At 43.2% G+C, this 22,075-nt stretch overlaps 1 protein-coding gene and 1 pseudogene across 24 annotated transcripts in view; both read left to right on the top strand.

Annotated features, from left to right (window-relative positions):
* Positions 1 to 2,606: 2,606 nt before the first annotated feature.
* LOC143267500 (large ribosomal subunit protein eL13 pseudogene) lies at positions 2,607 to 4,203 on the top strand (annotated as a pseudogene).
* Positions 4,204 to 9,863: 5,660 nt separating this feature from the next.
* Znf644 (zinc finger protein 644) overlaps positions 9,864 to 22,075 on the top strand; it is a 79,518-nt gene continuing 67,306 nt past the window's right edge. For 7 of the 24 annotated variants that reach the window (XM_076546896.1, XM_076546895.1, XM_076546892.1 and 4 more), the window contains exon 1: positions 9,864 to 10,000. The gene's annotated coding sequence lies outside the window, so the exon portion shown is untranslated. Of the gene's footprint in view, positions 10,001 to 10,161; positions 10,301 to 10,739; positions 10,759 to 10,850; positions 11,090 to 22,075 lie in introns of those variants that run through there. The other 17 variants (XM_076546891.1, XM_076546893.1, XM_076546883.1 and 14 more) reach the window with 9 other exon arrangements.

Here is a 22,075-nt window from a genome sequence, read left to right as displayed (position 1 = left end):
TTGTGGAGATGGCGTCCTGGAATCCCCAGACTGTATCATGTCAGCGGTTATTTCTCTGGTCTGTCCCCAGAGCACCCTGACTAGTACTCCAGGTGTTCCTGGTATAATACCCTTCTCTACAGGCAGGAAATATTTTGATCAGTTTGGCTGAGTATTTCATTGAGCTCGGCAGCAAAAAAGTTCCCATAAATTTATATTATTTGGTATGTGATTTATGCATTTCTCTCTTATGAATTTCATCTACCCAAACTTGGTAAATTCTGATTGTGAACTGATTCTCAGCTGCAGAGAGTCAGGTCCTGGAGGAAAGTGGCTCTAGATGTCCTCACTAGATGTCAGCTTGCTGACGCTGCGATGTGACACATGATTCAGTCAACTCAGAAGTGGGAGAATTATTTATTTAATTTTTTTCCTTTTTGCTCATAGTTTCATGGGTTGGTTCTGTTGCTGTGGGGCCTGTGGGAGCATGTCACGAGACAAAGATCTCACTCTATTGTAGATGGAAGTTTACAAATCTCTCCCACCTGAGGTCCTGAAGCCACTTATAAAATAATTACACAGAGGCTTATATTAATTACAAACTGTATGGCCTATGGCTCCAGCTTCTTGCTAGCTAGCTCTTTCATCTTAAATTAACACATTTCTACAAATCTATATGTTGCCACGTGGCCATGGTGTTGCCAGTCTGCCGGCATCTTTTTGTTCCTCGGGCGGCAGGCTGGTATCTCTTCTGACTCTGCCTTTCTTCTCTCTGTATCTGTGCTTAGATATCCTGCCTGGCTGTAAGCTTTCTTGCCATGGCCCAAAACAGCTTTATTTATTATCCAATAGGAGCCACACATATTCACAGCATACAGAAAGACATCCCACAACACTTCCCCTTTTCTATCTAATAAAAAAGGAAGGTTTTAACATAGTAAAATTATATATAACAAAACAGATATGAAGCAAGAATTATAGTTACAATATCTAGTATATTTGTATTTGGCAAAATTAAAGAAAATATTCTATCATCCATCCTATTTTTGTGAGTCTGAAGTTTTATATCTAATTTATCTTTTATCATGACTAAAGGAAAAGTATAATTATAACTATCTAGTCTTCAACTCCATCAAAGATCCCAGAAGGATATAATATTACCTAAGCAAACAGAAAGTTCATTGTAAGCAACTTCTAAAATTCTAGAAATGACAGAGACAGCTGGCTGCCTGGACAGTCACCCAAAGTTCCTCTGCAATGTCCATCTTCAGCCTACAGGCCTAGAGTCCCTGGCAGACATTTTAGTGAACAGGAAATCTGAAGAATTGTCTCACCCATTGGCAAAGTTCATCAGTCACTTTGTGTTCTGCAGGATGTCTGATGTATCTTCTGTGAAGCAGTAGCTGGAGGACCATCTCATTTTGCAAAGTTCAGTGGTTACCTTCCTATGGGTCCTGCATGTCCAGTTTATACAGCATACTGTCAGGCAGTCCAGGCAAGAGCAATTTCTTGCCCAAATGGTTAACTTGTACCGCAAAGAAAGCAAACTCCATATGGAGCTTCTTCGGTGCCCATCATCTCCTCTGAAGTAGACTGGTGTTGCCATGTCTCACTGTCCAGAAACGTCTAAGTTCTTAAAACATTGTAAATGCCATATTCTGTAGGTCTTTGAAGTGTTTGAAGATTACCTACCTAATTGAAATATTCCTTTGTGCACATAAAAACTTAACTAAATTTGTATCAATAAACTAAAATCCGTAGCAATATAAAACATTTCAAACAAGTTGTTGCTTTTTAAAAGTAGATTCAATAATCTACTCTTTCATCCCATCTATATCCTCTTTTCTTCTTTAGAAAGAAATTGCATTTATAATCAACCCACTTTAAGTAAAAATAAACACTTATAAACAATATTTTGGGAATTTGGGCATAGCTTTTCATACTACTGCATGCTAATTGGGGGTGCTGGCAATCTTATGGGGGTCCTGAGAAAATTTGGGATAATGGTCAAGTCCTGAGAAGACCAGCTGTAACCTTTGTTGAGAGATACCATCTGTCAAGGTTCAGGAGGTCCAGCTTGATCAAATCTGATCCATCATAACCTGGAACAAACCCATAACCTCTTGCTTCCTGTGGAAACAAAAGCAGAGCCTCCTTTCCAAAGCAACATATCCTTAGATCCAAATTTTGAAGTCAAGATACCTTTAAAATATATGTATTGGTTTAACTTAGCAGCCTTTATAGTCAAATACCTTTCTGTAGTTAGCTCATTAACAGACCAAAAAAAAAAAATTAAAGAAAACACAATACACATAATATAAACTTTCTGTGTAATTTCCATCTTTATGTGGCTATTTCTTTTATATTACTTTCATTGTCTCTTTAAAGGCTTTATTTTTTTTAAAACTATTTATTTCTTTATATAATTGCCTATACTCGTTTTCCTCTCTTTCGAGCCTATGTACATTTTTACACACATTGTAAACCGTTTAGAATTTTATTCCATCTGAATTTGTCTTATTGTAAATCTATAATCTTTCTCTGACCAGGAGAGATTTTAAAACTGTTAGGCTGCACGGTGACTTTGGCTGTTGACTCTGCCCCCCTCAGCTTCCCAGCATGGCTGAGGTACGTTTGCTGCCAGCTCTGGGAGCCATGCTCACCACGGACTCTGGGAAGCAGTAGGTGATTAAGAAGAGAACAGCATCACTGATGTGAGATCTTCTGGGAAGTGTTTCTTTTGAGTCTACATACAGAAGCTGTGTTCTAGAGGTGGCAAGTGGCACCCAAACTTGGTGGTGTAGGAGTCACCCAGGTGGTACTGGGTTTGAAGGCATGAAGGGGCCATGGAGAACAGCTGAAGCCTGGTGCTGTGTGGTGGGGCTGGAGTCCCTGAAGAAATCCCAGGAGATGCATTTGGTGAAAATGCAGCCCAGTTGCAGCAAGGGACCCCAGCATTTTGGAGACACCACTAAGACAGCAGCAGCTGTGGAGTGAAGCCTGCCTGAGCCGAGAAGACAAGCTGTGTGTGCCGCAGAGTTCAGAGCCAGAGATGTGACCCAAGCCCTTTGGGGAAGCCCCCCAAAAGTCATGAGTGAGTCCCAGCCACTGGCCATTGTGCTACACACTTGAGTTTGGGTTTGCTTTGATTTGATTGTGACTGTGCCGTGGTTCTTCCATCTTGAAGTAAGAAAATATTTAACTTATTTTTTATTTTGTAGGAACCCACAGTTGAGAGACATTATATTTTAAAAGAGACTGAACCTTTTAAGTGTTTGAATTTTTAAAGGCCACGGGACTTTTTAAGTTTCTAAAATGTTTTATACTGTAATGTCTTTATTAATGCGTGACCATTGGGCATGAACAAGAAAGGAGAGGTTGTGACTTCACAGTGATGTGTCTGTGTGTCAAGCTGACAGGGGGTCAGTTGTGCTGGGCAGTTTCATGACAACTTGACACAAACTAAAGTCATCTGAGAGGAGGGAGCCCCAATTAGGCAAATACCTTTATAAGACTGATTTGCAGGCAAGACTGTAGGGCCTTTTCTTAATTGGTGATTGATTGCGGAGGGCCCAGCCCATGGTGGGCGGTGCCATGCCAGGGCTGGTGGGTTTTGGTTCTATAGAAAGCAGGCTGTGAGACTCTCTACAACCCCAGGGTGCTTTGCGGCGCTTGGTCCTTTCTGCTTGGCCATTCTCCTGCTCAGGAGGAAGCCATGGCGCCCAGCCGGAATGGTATGATCCTGAAGCCCACTTCCATGAGGATTGGCAGCAGCGAGTGGACAGGTGGTTCAACCAGCCGGCACGCAAGATCCGCAGATGCAAGGCCCGGCAGGCGAAAGCGCGCCATCGGCATTTTTGTGGACCCAAGGAGGCGAAATAAATCGACTGAATCACTACAGGCCAATGTGCAGCGCCTGAAGGAGTACCGCTCCAAGCCATACTCTTCCCCAGGAAGCCTTCTGCTCCAAAGAAGGGAGATAGTTCTGCTGAAGAACTTAAACTGGCCACCTGGCTAACGGGACCTGTGATGCCCATCCGGAATGTCTACAAAAAGGAGAAAGCCAGGGTCATCACAGAAGAGAAGAACTTCAAGGCTTTTGCCAGTCTTCGCATGGCGCGGGCCAATGCCCGGCTCTTTAGCATCCGAGCAAAGAGGGCAAAGGAAGCTGCAGCGCAAGATGTTGAAAAGAAAAAGGGACGTGCTGTTGGAGTGCTGCAATAAATATTCCATAAAGAAAGAAGAAGAAGAAGAAGAAGAGGAAGAGGAAGAGGAAGAGGAAGAGGAAGAGGAAGAGGAAGAGGAAGAGGAAGAGGAAGAGGAAGAGGAAGAGGAAGAAGAAGAAGAAGAAGAAGAAGAAGAAGAAGAAGAAGAAGAAGAAGAAGAAGAAGAAGAAGAAGAAGAAGAAAGAAGAAAGAAAGCCCTGGGGGAGTTAGCCCATAAGCAGCACCCCTCTGCATCAGCTCTTGCCTCTAGGTTCCTGCCCAGTTTGTGTTCCTGTCCCGATTCCTTTCAGTGTTGGACTGAGATGTGGAAGTGCAAGCCAAATAAACCCTTTCCTCCCCAAGTTGCTTTTGGTCAGGGTGTTTTATTACAGCAGTGGTAACCCTAACTAGGACAAAAGGTCACAAATGTCACTCCCTCTTTCAACATGGTTATAGAATTTGAAGTAAATAGTATTTGGTAGAGTGTAGTATGAATCTTAAAAGTTCGTATTAATAAAATCAAACCTGAGCCAGGTATTGGGGTGAACTGGAAGATCAGAGAACCAGAACAAGCCACAGCTATCGCTGGATCCTCAGCTGGTCTGGTTTCCTCAGACTGGAGGCCTCTGTGTCCTCATATCCCAAAGGCTCTCAGCTGAACTGTGCTGCTAGAAGCCTGAATGCTTAACCAGCCAAATGCTTAACCAACCAAATGCTTCTAGTTTCTGGTCCTCACACCTTATATATCTTTCTGCCTTCTAACATCACTCCCTGGGATTAAAGGCGTGAGTCACCATGCCTGGCCATTTCCAATGTGGCCTTGAACTCACAGAGATCCAGAGAGATTTCTGTCTCTGGAGTGCTAGGATTAAAGGCGTGAGTGCCACCACTGGCTATCCTCTATGTTTAATATTGTGTCTGTTCTGTCTCTGACCCCAGATAAGTTTATTAGCATGCACAATATTTGGGGGAATACAATACCACAGTAGAGGGCTGGAAATGCAGCTCAGCTATTTAAGTGCTAGCCTAGCATGCACAGAGCCTGGGTTCAATTCCCGGCACTGTATAAACAGGTTATGGTGGTAAGTGACATAATCCTAGTCCTTAGGAGGTTGAGGCAGGAGAGTCTGAAGTTAGAGGCCATCCTTGACTACAAAGGGATTTTGAGGCCAGTCTGAACTTACAAAGACCCTGTGTCCAAAAATAAACAAATAAATATAAAAATGGTTGTTAGAGAGTCCATGTCCTTTGGAAGTGATTTAATTTCATCTGTATTTAAACCACCACACCTCAAGTTATTGTTGTGTAGCTAAAGGAATGCATTTGTTCAACAGTATCTCCCCATTTTTGACTGCAGGAACAATCGTACATATGACCTAATTCACTGGCTTACTATTTTGCGCTCTTTCTTTAATAAAGCAGATGGAATAGCTGAAACTGCAGATGCCTTCTTTATTTCGATGGATGTCAAGAAAATATTATAGAATATTTGGAATCTTTGACTGGAAAAAAATGAACAACAAAGGAGTATGCCAAGTTTTATGTGTGCAAAAACTTGACGAAAGCGTAGTGGGTGTGGCTATTTACCAGGAGAAGGCTGGCTGGTTGGCGGTAGAGGTAGAGGGATTTCCCTCTGAGTTTATATTTGTCTCTCAGCTGTGTGAGTCAATTGCTTCATCTTATCAACTGTTTTAGTCAGGTTTCTATTGCTGTGAAGGGACACCATGATCACGGCGACTCTTCTAAAGGAAGACATTTATTTGAGGCTGGCTTACAGTTCAGAAGTTTAGTCTATTTTCATCATGGTGGGAAGCAAGGCAGCATGCAGGCAGACATGGTGCTGGAGAAGGAGCTGAGAGTCCTACATCCAGATTCACAGGCAGCAGGGAGAAAGAGACACTGGGACTGGCTTTGGCTTTTGAAACCCCAAAGATCATACAGTGACACACTTCCTCCAACAAGGCCACACTTACTTCAACGAAGCCACACCCCTAATCCTTCTCAAGTACTACCACTTCCTGATGACCAAGCATTTAAATACACGAGCTTATAGGTGCCATTTTTCAAACCACCGCATCAACCTCCTGTAATTGAGAGTCCCGGTTTCCTCTTCCCCCCTTTTATTTCCTTATTACCAAAACTGCTGCACTGGAAGGAGTCATTCAATACTAGAGTCACCAATGATCGTACACACACACACACACACACACACACACACACACACACACACACACACACACACACATCTTTCATGACCTCTTTGCTACATTTACTTAGGGACTCTACTTTTCCCCAGAAGTCTCATTTACCTCCATGGAATATAATAAACTACATTCTATAGTCTGTCTTTGCGGTAAGTGGGGCCCCTGCCTGGAGCGCTGGCTACTGGAAACTGAGAAGTGTTTTCTGCCCGTGTGTGATGGAGAAACGTCAGTTCCCCAGATAATGACCCCTTCCAACTGACAGCAGTGGAGTGTGACGCGAATAAGAAGGGAGGCCTACTGTCGTATACCACGGATGTTTGGGGCCACTGGTCACAACAATCTGGTACCCTTCTTCGTTGCTCCTTTGGTGCTGCTCTCTTGCCCGAGCCCTGTCTTATCTCTGTGTCCTTTTGTTTATTTTCCTGTGCTTTGTTATTCTTTGAGACTGAACTGTCCCCTGACTGCTTCGTATTAGAGGCTTGCTCGACAGCTTACAGGCCTTTGGACATGACTGGATTATGAGAATTAACTTCCCCCATGGACCAACCCGCTGATGGATTCACAGTTTGAAGATGTTACTGAGTTCTAATAGGAGGCAGCAGGTCGCTGAAGTGGGCCTTGGAAGAGGGTATTTTGACCCCCGACTCTGTCTTTTCATTCTGTCTGCTTTCTGGTTGGGATGAGATAGGGTAGTTTTCCCTTGCAGCGACATTCCACCAGGCTTCTTTCTCTGATCCAGCAGGGAGCCAGATAACCATGGACCAAAATTGTGACTTTGATTTGTTTCTCTTGGGTATTTTGAGTGATGCAAAACTAACATGCACTTCTCTACTCATTCCTTAGATATTTTACAGTAAGTTTCCATGGCCCACTGTTTTCTTTCTCAGCAGGCTCCTACAATCTCATCTGGTTTTGATATGATAGAGTAGAACAGTAGATATATTTCTTTTTTCTGTGGTGGTTGAGTGAATGATTACATGTATGTGAGGGGTGCATCTGCATACAGGCATGCCTGTGGAGTCCTGACATTGATGCTGCTGTAACCTCCATTGCTTTCTACCTCACAGGTCCAGCAGTGCCTCTTGCTGAGCCTGGAGCCTGAAGAGTTGTCTGGTTTGGGTAGCCAGCTTCCTCTAGGGAGCCCCTGCCTCTGCCTCTCATGGGCTGGGGTTATGGACCCGGTGCCATATCCATTCAGCTTTTACACATGTTCTGGGATCTAAACTCCATCCAGTCTTCACATTGCACAGTGTGTACTTTGCCACCTGGGCCATCTCGCTGACTCATGTTAAATTTTAGATAGAGTTTTTAGTAAGTAGCTGTATACTGAATCTATTTTCTACTGTTTCATGAGGTTATTCATTCATTCATTCATTCATTCATTCATTCATTCATTCATTCATTCATTCATTCACTTTTTCTTGACAGGGCTTCTTTGTGTAGTCCTGGCTGTCCTGGAACTTTCTTTATAGACCAGGCTGGCCTTGAATTAAAGATCCACCTGCCTCTGCCTCCTGGATGCTGGGATCCACCATCATTCCTGACTCTCATGAGGTTTTGTTTATAATTTTAAAATCTTTATCTTTTCATCCCCTACCCCCTACTAAACTGAGAGTTGATCTTCTAATAATCAACTTTTGTTGAACTATAGCAATTCATTTGTTCAACACCATTTATAGAATGTGAATGTTTATGTAGGATTTTAAGATATACAGAATATATTCATAGCTCTCCCTATATGTTTACATATCTATATCTATATATTTATGTACATATCTATGTCTGAAATGTGCCCCAAAGACTGAAGTGTAAAAGGCTTAGTTCCAGTTGATGGGCCTTTGAATTCTGCAGGTTAATGGATCTAATCTAAAGTGCATCCTTTGGGGCCAGGGACATGGCTCTTGGTGAAAAGCATTTGATGGTTATGTGGATGGCCCAGGTTCAGGTCCCACCTTTCACATGGCCACTTATACCCATCTGTAACTCCAGTGCCAGTGGCTTCCCTACGCCCTTACCAGGCCTCCTGGGCACCAGACAGGAAGCAAGGGTGCGCGGCCAGAGATTCAGACGAAACCATCATCCAATTTCACGAGGTTAAAAAAATAAGTAGATCTTTAATGCGCTTCCCTCCCACCCAGTTGGCTGAAAATATATACACACTTACATTTTGTTTCTCCATTCATGTGTATGAAGGCAAGCTTACATTCTAAAACAGGGCAAAGCATCGTGTGACTTTGAGAAACCAGTCTGATCTCTCTTAGCCACTTCAGGTTGCAGTTTGCTGGAACAGGTTAGGATAATGCCCAATGCACACCGGGCTAGCCCCCAAGTGTCAGCAGTTGTTGGTTGGTGAAGCAATTAGTGTGGATCGTAAAATGTGTTATTTGAATACGTTTGCTGCTGCTGAAGGCATCATTTTTGGGAAAGACTCTCATTCTTGCCACATAAATGCAATTACAGCACATTCCTCTGAATGTCGGTGACATCTTGAAGGTGCACAGTTCACGACTATGGCTTAACTAACGAAAACGTTGAAAGTTTTTCATGAGAAAAGAGTTGAGGGAAACCAAAGAATTGAATAAGGCAGGCCTAATTGTTTAGAACGTTTAGTTCACCTTCAACAGGTTAGGAACTTGTTGGCTCAGTCCAAAAGCAAAGGGAATACCTCTAATTAGTGTTCTCCTCCCCTCAGAAGCCCATGGCTGAACGCTTGTTAAAAGGGAGATTTAGAAGACCCTCAGGGGAATCTATTGATTATCTGAAGAGTTAACCAGCGTATCAGGTGTTTCTTTGTGTGACTTCAATTTGGACAATCCAGGCATGTTCCACAAGGCAGAAAATAACTCCGCAGGGTCCTCATAGCCCAAATCCTGGGTTTCTCTTAGGTTGTTTTGACTGGGCAAAATTGAGTCGCGACCCCTGACGCTTTGTCTGGCCACCAGGCATCTTCTAACTGGCACGTTTAACCTCAGAAAGCCTCTCTCTGCCGGTACTCCACGGTCAGGACTGGCACGTGTTGCGTCCTTTAGCTGGTTCCTCCAACAGTTAGGAGAGAGAATCGGAATTTTGGCCAACTGGTGACTGCAGACACCCGAAGATGGGGCCTGTTCCACCTTAAAGGGCCTAGGCATGCCTAGTCCTCGGGTCTTGCAGAGTTTGGTCGCCACCATATTTGGAGCGTGCCTACTTTGGGGCGGGAACCTCCTTGGGAGTGCTTAGGTCACCGCTGGGGGGAGGTGACCTTGTTTGGTTTTTTTGGGCACCCGAGAACAGTGGGGGCACTGTTCCTGCCGTGCCCCCGCGGAGGTCTCGCTGGCCCGGGCGCTCCCGCGCGCACGCACGCACGCAGCTCCACGGGGCCCGGGCGCCGCGCTCTGCAGCGAGCGCCGCGCTGCGCTGCGCTCGGCTCCGCGCCGGCCTCCCCCGGCGGCCCGCGGCCAGGCAGAGGCGGGAAAGCCGCGCGCCTGCGCCGTGGGCACCGAGGCCGCCGGCGAAAAGCGGGGAGCGGCGGGGGCCGTTGGAGCCGAGGAGCGTACCGTGCGAGCGGCGTGTGACGCGGGGACGCCGCGCGCTCCCAACGTCGCCCCGGTTTGACGCACACGGCACCAAACTGTGAGTTTCGGGGGGTCTTCTCGGGTCGGGTTGGCGGCGGCCCCGGCTGCGTCCCGGGCGCCCGGGCTCGGGCGGTGGCGGGGCCGAGGGCGGCGGACGGAGTTGTGGGGGGGACCCGGCCCGCGGCGCCCGGGCCCGGGGAGCTACGCCCTAGGCTGGCTCCCGACCATCCGGAGGGACGCGTTTTGCCGCACAGGCTAAGATGGCGGCGGCGGCCGAGGAGGCGGAGTTGCGGCTGCACAAGGAGCCCGGGCCGCGGGGTCCGGGAGGCGGCGGCCGCGGGGGGCCGCGGAACCTTAGGTGAGCGGCGGCGGCGGCCGCCGCGGGGCGGGACTCGGCGGCGGGCGGGCGGGCGGGGGGCCTTTCCGCTCGGGCGGCGGAGGATCCGGTGGCGGACACAAAGGGGCCGAGCCGGGCGGGCTCTCGGACTTGGCGGAGGTTGGGGCGGGGGGGGTTGTGTAGTCACTTGCAGCCGAGCGGCCAGGGAGCGGCAGCGGGAAGGGGGCCGGGGTGGGGAGGCCGGGGCAGCCTGGCGGTCGCCATCGTAAACGCCCCGAGTAACGGGGCGGTCCGGGGGCGGCCCGTCCGCGGGCGCCCGGTGCGGGGCCCGCTCCGTCCGGGCCTGGAGCTCCGGCTCCGGCGTTAACTGTCCACACACCCCTCCCCTGACTTTGGGACAAGACCTCGTAGCCCTCCCCTTCTTCCCACTGGTCTGCAACACCTTGTGCCGCTAAGTGCCTGGGAAGTAACTCCACGAGGTAAAAAAAAAAATAAATAAATAAAATCACTCGAAGTGTTTGGGTTGCCAGGATATTGGTGGGTATCCAGCTAAAGCTTTTTGCCTCTCCAGGTCTGATTCCCTGGCCTTTGTGTCCCTGGGAGCTTAATCTCTGCCAGAGGAAAGCAGGTGTGCTCCATCCACCTCTCCCGAGAACATGAAGATGAGTTGCCCCAGACCCTTCCCCGTGATTGGAAACTTAGGTGGTTTCTTGTCTCGAGACTTCCACAGACGACTCTCGTGTTGGGATCCATCCATGGTTTAGCGGCATTAGTGGAAAAGTTTTCTTCAACTGTTTAAGTAATACTGACGTAAATATTAGTTGTTATAAAACTTTTGATACTAGAGTTCAAATTTTGTGTGATAAACTCAGCGAGGGGATACTTACAGCCCGGGCCCCTGAAGTGATGGTCTTGTTCTGTGTACACGTTAACTTCCACAGAAGTACTGATGGATGCCAAGCTTTCTGCACGGGGGCGGGGGATGTATTAGATTTGCTTTACTTGTGTCGTAGTTTAGTTAGTGTTTGGTCCCACAAAGCAAAGCATTTCGGAACCTAAACAACTCCAGTTCCTCAAAGCAAGGGAACCTGCTTCAGGGCCATGTGTTGAGTCAGCTCTACTGTATTTCGGGTAGGTTTGGTAAGAGAGAAACTGAGATTCTATAGTGAAGTTATAACTCAGCATAGACATTCCGATTGGTGAAACATGGATGCTTTACTGGTTCTAGTGCAGTGGTTTGTATATTGCTGTTAGAAAATGTGGCTGTAAGTTTTACATCATGCATTGTATTGGAAGTAATGAATATTGAAGTGTGATTTTCAAAAGAGCTGGTGCCTTGTATATGCCATTAATGCAATTACTTGAAGGACTATTTAAACACATTTAGACCATTAACTTAAATTTGAACTTTCCAACATTACTTAAAACTTTAGTTTTCCTTGGTTCTTACCAGTTATGTGTTTTTGGGTTTTTGAGACAGGGTTTCTCTGTGTAGCTCTGGCTGTCTTAGGACACTCTCTGTAGGCCAGACTGGCCTTGAACTCACAGAGGTCCACCTGGCTCTGCCTCTGGAGTGCTGGGATTAAAAGCATATTTTCCCTTTCTTAGCTTTCTTTCCCATACAGAAGAGTTAACAGTCAGATGTATTCCTGGATCACACAGTTTTACCAAAGGAAGAACTCTAAGAGAGCTCCTGTTCTTACCCATTCTCTTAGCAGTATGCTGAGTATGAGTAAGTGGTGTAATGGAGATGGTCTTTCAGCTCCTGTCCTAGTTTTGTTAGCATCTGGCAACAAAGGTTTTAAAATCAAAGGGTATTACTGAGGATACCCGCTAATTTAGTGCCGTTAGTGAGACCACCTGTGACAATAAACAATGTTACATAATTTTGGATCAGTGTTGCTTAAATATGATTTTTGAGATTTTCCAAAGCAAACGTGACCCAGAAATGTGAAAATTAAAAACAAAACCCCAAAAACATGTGCTTGATAAATCTTGGAAAGTACAGGATAACTGCCATTATTGCTAGAAATTGTTAAGAAATGAAATAGATGCTGAAAACCATGCCAGTACCTTTCTTTTTTCTTTCTTTCTTTCTTTGTTTTTTTTTTGTTTTTTTTTGTTTTTTTTTTTTTTGGTTTTTTTGAGACAGGGTTTCTCTGTATAGCTTTGCACTTTTCCTAGAACTCACTTGGTAGCCCAGGCTGGCCTCGAACTCACAGAGATCCACTTGGCTCTGCCTCCTGAGTGCTGGGATTAAAGGTGTGCGCCACCCCCACCCGGGACCTTTCATTTTGTAATGTTTGGTTAGATAAATAAACATGCCTCTTAGGCTGCTATTCAGAATGACCTCTGAAGACCAACTACCATTAGTGTAGGTCGGTCTTCGGACATGCAACAAGTGTTGAGTCGCCTGTGGTGGAGCTCACAGTTTGTTGTATGTCAGCTCTGCAAAAGCAGTTGAAGTTGTAGGGCTTGTGCGGGTCACTTCAAGTGCTTTTTCAGTGACTGGTTTTGTTGGTTTGTTTTTGTTTTTCCTAAGAGAGTTTAAAGGCTAGTTGATAATTTTCAACACTGAGTAGATTTAATTACACTTAGTCTTGTGGTAATTAGGGTTACTTGGCAGTTATTTGTAATTATAAAGTGAGTGTCACTTGCACGCCTTAGATGCTTTCCAGGTTTCTTAGTTTGTTCAAGTTCTAGGAGAGAGCTCGAGTTTAAGTGAGACTGATGGGTAGCCGAAGGACTGAAAACTCAAGAAGGAAAATGGTGGAGTGTCTGTCACGCCAGAGACACCCTTAGTTGTGTAGGATTAGTCATTTGGACTCTTCTTACAGTGTGACTCTGGGGGGACAGAAGTGTGGCTTGTCTTGGAGTACCATCTTAGGACTGCTTTTTCGTCACACAGGGCAGGTATTGGCATCTAGTAAATGTAGAAGGTGGCTTGTTGAATTGTCAGTCCGAATCTGTAGAAAACAGAGTTTTTAGAAGACCTTATAGAAAAATTTAAAATTGGTGGCTTTGTAAAATCAAACGTTGGAGTGAATGGTGGATGTTGTAATTTGGATATTCATAGGTCTTCATGTTTTTCTGCATTTATCTGGTGTGGAGATGTGTTTTGTACATGGTAAATCTGTGAACATTGAACAGTGTCTGAGGTGTTGTCCTAAAAGTGCTGTTTGTGATTAGGGCTAAGTAAAAGGAGATAGCTACTTTTAATAGTGCCACTTAGGCCTTTAGGTTTTGGGGGTTTTAAAATGTCTTCTTCTAGCACTAGCTCACCCTGCTGGTTGGCTAAAGTATCTCTCCTCCTCTCTCAAAAACAAATGCCTCATGAGACCCAAGGGTGGAACACCACTGCATTCAGTTGAATCTTCACGAGGGCATGGAGTCCACCGGAAAGGGTGTCCTCTTGGTTTTTTATAAAGTCCTTGGTTTCTTTGCTCCTTAGTTTCTTCTCAGCTCTCCAAAGTTGACCTGTGAGGTTCCTTCATGTTTGAACTCACCCTGATCTTGGGTGATTATGGGGTTTGTGCTTTCGTGTTCTCCAAGATTAGAGACTGGCTAGGCGTGGAAGACCACACTTGTAGTCCTCTCACTACTGTAGCTAAGGAAGGATTGTGTACTTGAGGCCTGCTTGGGTTATAGATGCAGTAAGACCCTCGGCCTCTCCACCCTCCAAAAACCTCCTTTTCCAGTTGAGCGATATTAACAAGAAAAACAAAGAAGTCCTGTGCGGTAGCTGTGGCTCTCCAGGAGAAGACATGCTGAGATTTCAAGAGGAAAAGGAATGACTTACTGAGGTTGGGGGAGGGAGGCTGGATTAAGTCTACTTTGTGTTAAGACATAGCCTCTGTGCTAATCTCTGACTTCACTGTCTGTAGTGGGGGATCATTTAGGGTTCTTGGGCTTGTGGTTTTGTGAGTAAAAGTGCAGATGAATGATTTATTCCCTTAACTCAGTTCTCTTGGTTTAGATTGTGGTAGAAATGAAGTTGTTAGAGTGGTACATACAGATTTCATGTGTTACACCATTCTCAGCATACACATCATTCATTTATGTACAGTGTCGGAAAGACCAAGGTGGGTGAGGCTGGGGATTAAAGTACTGTTCACTAACCATGCTTACCTATATTCTATCAGTAACCGAATGTTTAAGTTTTTGTGGGTTTTTTGTTTTGCTTGTCTCTCTACATAACGTTGGCTGTCCTAGAACTCACCATGTGGACCAGGCTGGCCTAGAACTCACAGAGATCCATCTGCCTCCCAAGTGCTGGGATTAAAGGTGTACAATACCACTCCTGGCTCAGTTACTTCATTTTTTTAAAGGTTACATTTTAAATCTTCTTCCAAAGTGTTTATCTGCAAATGCACATACTCATGCATTTTAATCAATTTCCTAACAGTGTTAGATATAATTGGTACTTTCAGACCACCATTAATTGGAGAGGGAGGGTGATTCTCAATTTGCTTGCAAATGGGTTTATGAAGGTAGAGGAAAGCCTTGCTGGAGTTGGATCTGATTGCGTTTGTTAATACTGACAGATAGGAAGTGTGTATGCATACAGAGTCACAGTTGAAGCAGAGAGGGATAAAGGTTGGAAATGTGAGCCTTCAGGCAAAACTGGCAATGTTCAGTTTTAGCAGTGTGGGTGCTAAGTAAGTGATGTAACAGCGGTACAATCTTAGGAGTCTAGAATTCATATAAAGTTAGCTTTCTGGCCCATAATTCTGAGTAAATGTTGCCTAATAAATAGTAGTTACTGTCATTGTTTAGTCTTCCTACAATAATTCAAACTTGTCACCTGTGTGGTCCTAGAATTGTTTGCTTCTGTAAATGTCCCATTTTTAGGCTATATCTACAAAAATGAGAATGTTAACAAGAATGTTAGAACAGGCATAAAAATGTACTTTCTCTGGTTTAGAATCAAACCTGTGACTGGGTTACAATTCAGTGTGCTCCACTTGATGGATGAGCAGATGAACTTGGGAGTGAGTGGTTTAGTGTTGACGATCCTTATTTACAGCAGTCTGAAGTTCATTTCTGCCCTTTACGTTTTTGACCACGTGGCAGTGACAATTAGAGGAGAAGAGGAGGTGAGTTGGTTATGTGAAAGTTTGTCTCTATACATGCACACATACGTATATATGCCCTAGGGAGTAGTGAGGGAGCTAGAGAGATGTGCGGGCATGGGGACCCCAGGTTAGACTCTCAGGATGCGTGCAAAAGCCAGCAAGGTGTGTGCCTGTGAGTCAGCCCCAGCTTATGCATCTGGAGTTCCAGGTTCAGTGAGAGATGCTGACCTGGCTCCGTATACAGGTGCATGTGCACCTGGTCTAATACCGTCACCCCTAAACAAAACAAAACAAGAGGCAGGAAATGTGATCTTTTCATTGGGATTTTTAAATTTCTCCTAATAGAGCATTTGCTTTGCCCATTTTCCTTTTCTCCTGTGTGCCCACATGCGTGTGTTTGATAAAATGTTATCTTCCCCCTCATTAATGTTCAGTTCTTTCCCCCATCACAAATTCTTAAGCGAAACAAAATTGTACAATCTAGTAAAATTTTTATTTCACACAAGGAGGTATGTAAACATGAAATACTGTTTCATTTATGTTTAAAAGTTGTTTTCAGCAATGCAAAAATTAAGGGAAAGTCCCCCATCTCTTTTTTGAGAAGGGGTCTCTTGTAGTCTGTGCTGGCCCCCAATTCATTATATAGCTGGGATGATCTTGATCTTCCTGCCGCCTCCCAACTGCTGGGGGTACAGGCTGCATCATCATTGCTGGCTTGAAAAGCTACTCCTGATCCTAGCACTATAATATAATAGTGATGGCATTAATATAAAGTTACATTGTCTATTATGTGTTTTTATAATGTTCCCATTTTACATATAAGGAAGTACCCCAGACTTAAAGCATTATAGTTAACAGATCACCAGGTTTCAGCTCAGATGTATCTTGATCCAAGATGAGTGACGCAGAAAAGTTAAAGTTTGTAAGTAATTTATAATAGATTGTGGAGGTCAGCACTGCACAATAGAAGTTTGAGTTGAGCTACAAGACTCGATTTAAAATTATAGCCACACTCGAAGAAATAGGTCAAAAATCTAAATATATTTCGACCCAATATGTCCAAATGCTATTTTATATATTGAATATAACTGAAAAATATTTACATCAATTATCCATAACGAATCTTTCAAGTCCTGTGCTACTGTAGACATAAAAGCACATTTCAATTCAGACTAGACACATATTTGCTGTATGGGACAGTGCAAGTATAGAAAGTCCTTATTTTTGTTTGTTTTTTTGAGATGGGATTTCTCTGTGTAGCCCAGGCTGCCTTGGAACTCACTCTGTAGACCAGGCTAGCCTCTAACTCACAGAGATCCACCTGGCTCTGCCCCCAAGTGCTAGGATTAAAGGCATGTGCCACCACCGTCCGGCTTAGAAAGTCCTTTTTAGGGTTCTGGATAAAGTATAATGTTGAAATTTCATTAAAGGATGGTTGAGAAAAAGGAATGCCTGAGAAAAATATTCCTTTAAGCAAGTGATGGAAATAAAAGCAGCTATACATTGAACCCAACTGATAGATTGGAATTCTGGGATGGGATGTGAGAGGTATAGAAACACAGACTAATAATTATATAGTGGAGTTTGTGTGTGCATAATCTATTAGTACTTGATGAATATTGAACTGATAATTTGGAAAAAGTAATACCATACAGAGTTAAGAAAAATGCTGGGAAAATACCAAAGACTTATGGCTCTTCTGAGATTTCCCATATGGGGATATTGTTGTTTGATTTGCTGTATGATGGTGATTGATCAAGAAGACTGAAAACTGAGGAGTGGATTTTAGATTTAGTTAATAGTGACCTGTTTTTAAATGCTTTATTTAGGTAAAGCTTAAACACATGGAAATAACACTATTGAGTACCAAAGAATGTACACAGGTAGTTTTTCTTAGACTCTAGATCATGATAACATTTTTGGGGGCTGGGGAGATGACTTCATGGTTAAGAGCACTTGTTGCTCTTCCAGACCAGAAGACCGGGGTTCAGTTCCCAGCACCCACATCAGGACATTCACAACTCAGGTGCCAGGGGATCATATGCTCTCCTCTGGACTCTGGATACTGCACTCACATGGTGCTTGTACGTACACACATAAATATAATCTTTAAGTTCCTCCACCCCCAATTTCAGCACTTCTCTATAGGCAGGCAGAGATCTCTGTGGGTTCAAGGCCAGCTTAGGCTACACAATGAAACCCTGTATTTCAAAAAATAATAAAGAACATTTTCTATCCTGAAAAAGGTGTTTTATAGTACATCCCTGTCAGATGTATCACACTAGATTAGTTTTGTTTCTGATCTTGGTGCTGGCATACATGTTCTCCTTCCCAGGGGTGGGAAAAGTGGAGTCTTCTGTCCTTGTCTGCCCTTGCATGAGTTTGGAGGAGTCATATGGTAGTTGGTATCATACTTTTTATTTTTCCTCCAGTGTGATTTATGCCGAGACTGGAGAGCAGCTCCTCAGTTTTTACTGACAGGAACCCAGTAGTGGTTAGTGTTAGGACCTGGAAGTTTGTTTAGAATGTAGAGATTTGAGTTGCCTCCACAGATAACAGCTGTCTGCTTGCTTCCCAGTGTAGTAGTCTTTATGCATATAGCCAAGAAGTGTGTGGATTGCCTCCTTACATAGATGCCTTTGGGAGACTTTTTAATAGTAGCTTCTGGATTAACAGTCATGGTTTTCAGGCTGCTTAATAAGGTATTTGAGGATTTCTTACTTTAATTGTGGAGGTAGTAATAAATTGTACTTGTTTTTACAGTTAGGCATCTACCTCTTAAGTAAAAGGATTCTGGTGTTTGTTAACCTATGAATAACTAGAGTGTTACCTTATAGGCTGTTGCACATGAGTCTGAATGGTTAAATAGAGGAGGCCTTACCAACTGAAAATTGAGATGGCAATGCTGGCCAGCAGCGATGCCAGCCTGTGATCCTAGCTCTTGGGAGTGAAGGTCATTTCTGGTTCCAGGGTTAGTGAGGCCAGCCTGGGCTATGTGAGAGCGTGTCTTAGCCCTCCTCCCCACCCCTCAAATTCACAGGAAGAACAAATGGAGAATATAATTGTTGATCATGATTTTTACTTACAGTGTTTGAATTTTCCCCTCTTCTGTTGGAACCAGTAATTACATCATTGTTACTCATTAATGCTAAGCAGTGGAAGCCTCATTGTATAATATCAAATTGGTGGTTTGGAGAGAAAGAATTTCTTTTCCTCTGAAATCTGAAGGACTTAGAGTTGTAAAGGTATATAGTAAAGAAAATATGTAGCTTACATTTTATTATATCTAGTCTTGAAGAATGGATATGTTTTGTATATTCTGTAGAAATTGCCATGGAAAGATTTTATTAACATTTAATTATGAATGTGTTTAAGCTAATGAATAAAAATTTGTATTCCATGTGAAGAATTTTTGTTTTTTGTTTGTTTTTTTTTGTTTTGTTTTTTTAATAAGCGTGTTTACTATGAGAATTTGCATAGTTTCCTTGAAGATGTGACACCTGTATCTTCAGGATTTTCTTAGGTTAGGACAAATGTACAATTGGGTGGATTAGACATTGAAAAAAGTACATGTTTAGACTTGAAAATGTTAAGATTTTATTAAAAAATACTGGATTTAGGAATTCACAAAACAATAGGATGTTATTGAAGTTTTTGGAACTGACTTCTGAGTGTGTTTCATGGTGCTGTGTTTGTTAATAATCATTTGTGAATTTGCTTTTGTTTTCAGAAACATTTTGTTTGATTGCATGCCCCACTTTTCACGTCTTTTTATTTTATTTTTTTAACCTTTTGAAACTTTTTACTGAAATCACAAACACACATTTTTCACTGCAGTATATGTGACATGTTACATCTTCCAGTTTGGTCACTCCTTTAAAGCTCGAGTACGTCACACTTGAAACTGTCCATGAGCCTGAGCAGCCTGCCTTGACAAGCAGGCAGGAGACCCCACCAAAGATCAAATATTCAGGCAGACTAAATGCAGAGCATGTGTCTCTAAACATGATAGAGTTGAAAATGACAGTATCACTAAAAGTGATACAGTTCACAGGTGAAATCTGCCTACCACATGTCTTTGAACCTGGAGTGATACAATAAGTTATTTCACACGCACGCACGCACGCACGCACGCACGCACGCACGCACGCACGCACGCACGCACGCACACTCGGGTGTTTACATCAAGTGGAATTTGCAGTCTATGCCTGTACTTTTAAAAAATTTAAACAGGGTGAAAATTCAGACTAAAAAGTAATTTTCTTAGGGTAAATCCAACAACTTCTTTCATGAACTAATTGTTAAAAACCTGAAGTAACTAACAAAACCAGAAAACACATCCATACCACAGTTGTTCTGCTTTATTTGGGTTGGTTATACAATTGGCTTAGTGTCTCTGTATTAGTAGGAATGCTCCAAAGAGCTGATGACTTGGAAGCCACTTACATATATACTGGGCTGGCATAAAATAAAATGAATGATGTGAGTGGATTAATCAAGAAAGCTGCTTTGTAAAAATAATGTTTTACCTAAATTTTGAAGAAGTGCTATGGATAAATAGATTTATCAGGGAGAAATGGATGTTAAAAGAAAGTCACAGTGGTGGGAATTATAGGATGCAAACATTTTCCTTGATTAGTCAATTTTAAAATAAAGGTAACACAAACAAACTTGGTAAGATTATAACATGAACTGGAGGGATCTGAAGTTTGCATTGGAGATTTGAAGTAAAAGTTTGATCATTGACTGACCAGAATTCCATGAAAAAGGTAGGAAAAAAATGTAGCTAGAACATGCTTGGGGAAGTGACAGGAGTGGAGGGTCAGGCAGAGTCGATCTGCGTGGTGGGGACATTAAGAGGAAGGTGGGTCATGGCTTTTGTTTTTGAGACAGGTTTTCAAAGTGTTGTCCTCATATTCACTTTGTAGACCAAGCTGACCTCACACTCAGAGATCTGCCTGCCTCTGCTTCCCAAGGGCTGGGATTAAAGGTGTGTGCTCTGCCACATCCAGCAGAAGATGGATTTTTTTTTAAATGATGCCATTAAATATTGTGGCTCCTAATTGTGTTGTACAGAGCTAAATAAAAATGAAACCACTTGGTGCTGGGGAAATGGCGTGGTGGGTGTACACGTGTGGGGACTTGAATTTGATAAAAGCGGGAGTACAGATCTGTGTATTTATAACCTCAGTTCCTCCTTTTATGGGGTGGGGGTGGCGTGGGGAGGTTGAGGGGACAGGTTGATGTATAGCTGAATTGGCCAGTTCCAGGACCTCCTGCATCCACCGGCAGGCACACCTGTGAATAAACACACATGAACACATGCACTCACATATATCACATACCAAGTGGAACAATGTTACTATTTTCTGCTATTCAGTTTAGTTGATGATAAAGTTTATATATGAGTTACAGATCTTATGATATATATGTCTTTTTCCGTAAGAGACTCAGTGATTTCAGCTTTTGTTAAGTTTGATGTAAGAACACCGGAAGCCAGCCTGGCCTACATAGTAAGTTCTGGGACTGTCAGGGCCACAGAGAGACCTTTCCAGAAATCCAAAACAAAAAAACCCACTAAAATCCAAGAAAGCTAATAGAAATGGATGGATTTTGAATGAAATATTTGAGTTCAATGGAATATGGTGCTGAATTTTAATTAAAATAGTACATATTAGCCATAGTGTAAGAGATAATTGATAAAAGAGCTGATAGAAAAAAGGCAATAATTAAAGTTAATTATCTCAACCATCAGTTTGTTATTAAGTAGGTACTTGTTTGAAAAACTTGGAAAATTTGGAGACACTCCCCTGTATTAGAGGCAGAAAGAAAGCAAGTCCTCATGCTTGGCGGGCAAGTGCTCTCTCTGCCTTTGAGGTATACCTGTGCTCAGCATTAGGGTGAAATGCTTCAAGATTTAATTCCCTGGCTGGTACATGTTCTTACAGTGTATATGATTTATCTCTACTGGAATTTCTAAGGGCTCCTTAATTGAATGTAGATTATATTTTATAACATCTATAAGTATGTAATGTGTAGAAGATCATTCTTGAAATGGGATTGGGAAAAACATGAAAATTACAGCAATAATAAAATTTAAATATTTTTTCCTGCTTTTTAAAGAATTAAACAGTTTAGAAAATTTGGAGTAAATGGAGTTTTATAGTTTTAAGGTAGTAATATGTTAGTTTTGAAATACATTTACATATTAGCCATTCTAACTTACAGTTAATAATTTTTGGAAACTAGGGATAATAGTTACATTTGACTTTGTCCTGTTACCTATTGTCCTCCAAATCAACTAAAGCAAAAGATGTTTCCCTTGCTGTCGAATGGGAACTGGAAGTCTCATCTGTTTCTCAGATTGGGAGTTGGTGTAGACAGGATGGTGAGGAGAGGGACAGAGAACGACTCTCAGTGTGTGGGTGCAGGACGTGACGCTTCCCTGAAGCCCTGCTCTTCTTGCTTAGTTAGTCCAAAGTTAGGCCTCTGCGGCTCCTGAGCTGCGGGATAGGGCCACTGTGGTGGGTAATGAAAAGTGGCTATATGCAGGACCAGAGCTAGCAGTGTGAAAGGACACCAGGACACTACGCTGATGGTTCTAAACACTCCTCATCTACAGAAGTACTTACAAGTCCCGTGTGATGCAGTGACTGTTAGAGTTACAGACACTCCAGATGGACACCTGGTGGGGAATTGTCTGTCTGACTACCTTCTGGTT

The sequence above is a fragment of the Peromyscus maniculatus genome, chromosome 10, assembly GCF_049852395.1.
Source record: "Peromyscus maniculatus bairdii isolate BWxNUB_F1_BW_parent chromosome 10, HU_Pman_BW_mat_3.1, whole genome shotgun sequence".
In the NCBI taxonomy this organism is placed as follows: Eukaryota; Metazoa; Chordata; class Mammalia; order Rodentia; family Cricetidae; genus Peromyscus; species Peromyscus maniculatus.
Note: the sequence above shows the minus strand (reverse complement) of the source record. Positions and strands in the feature narration are given on the sequence as shown.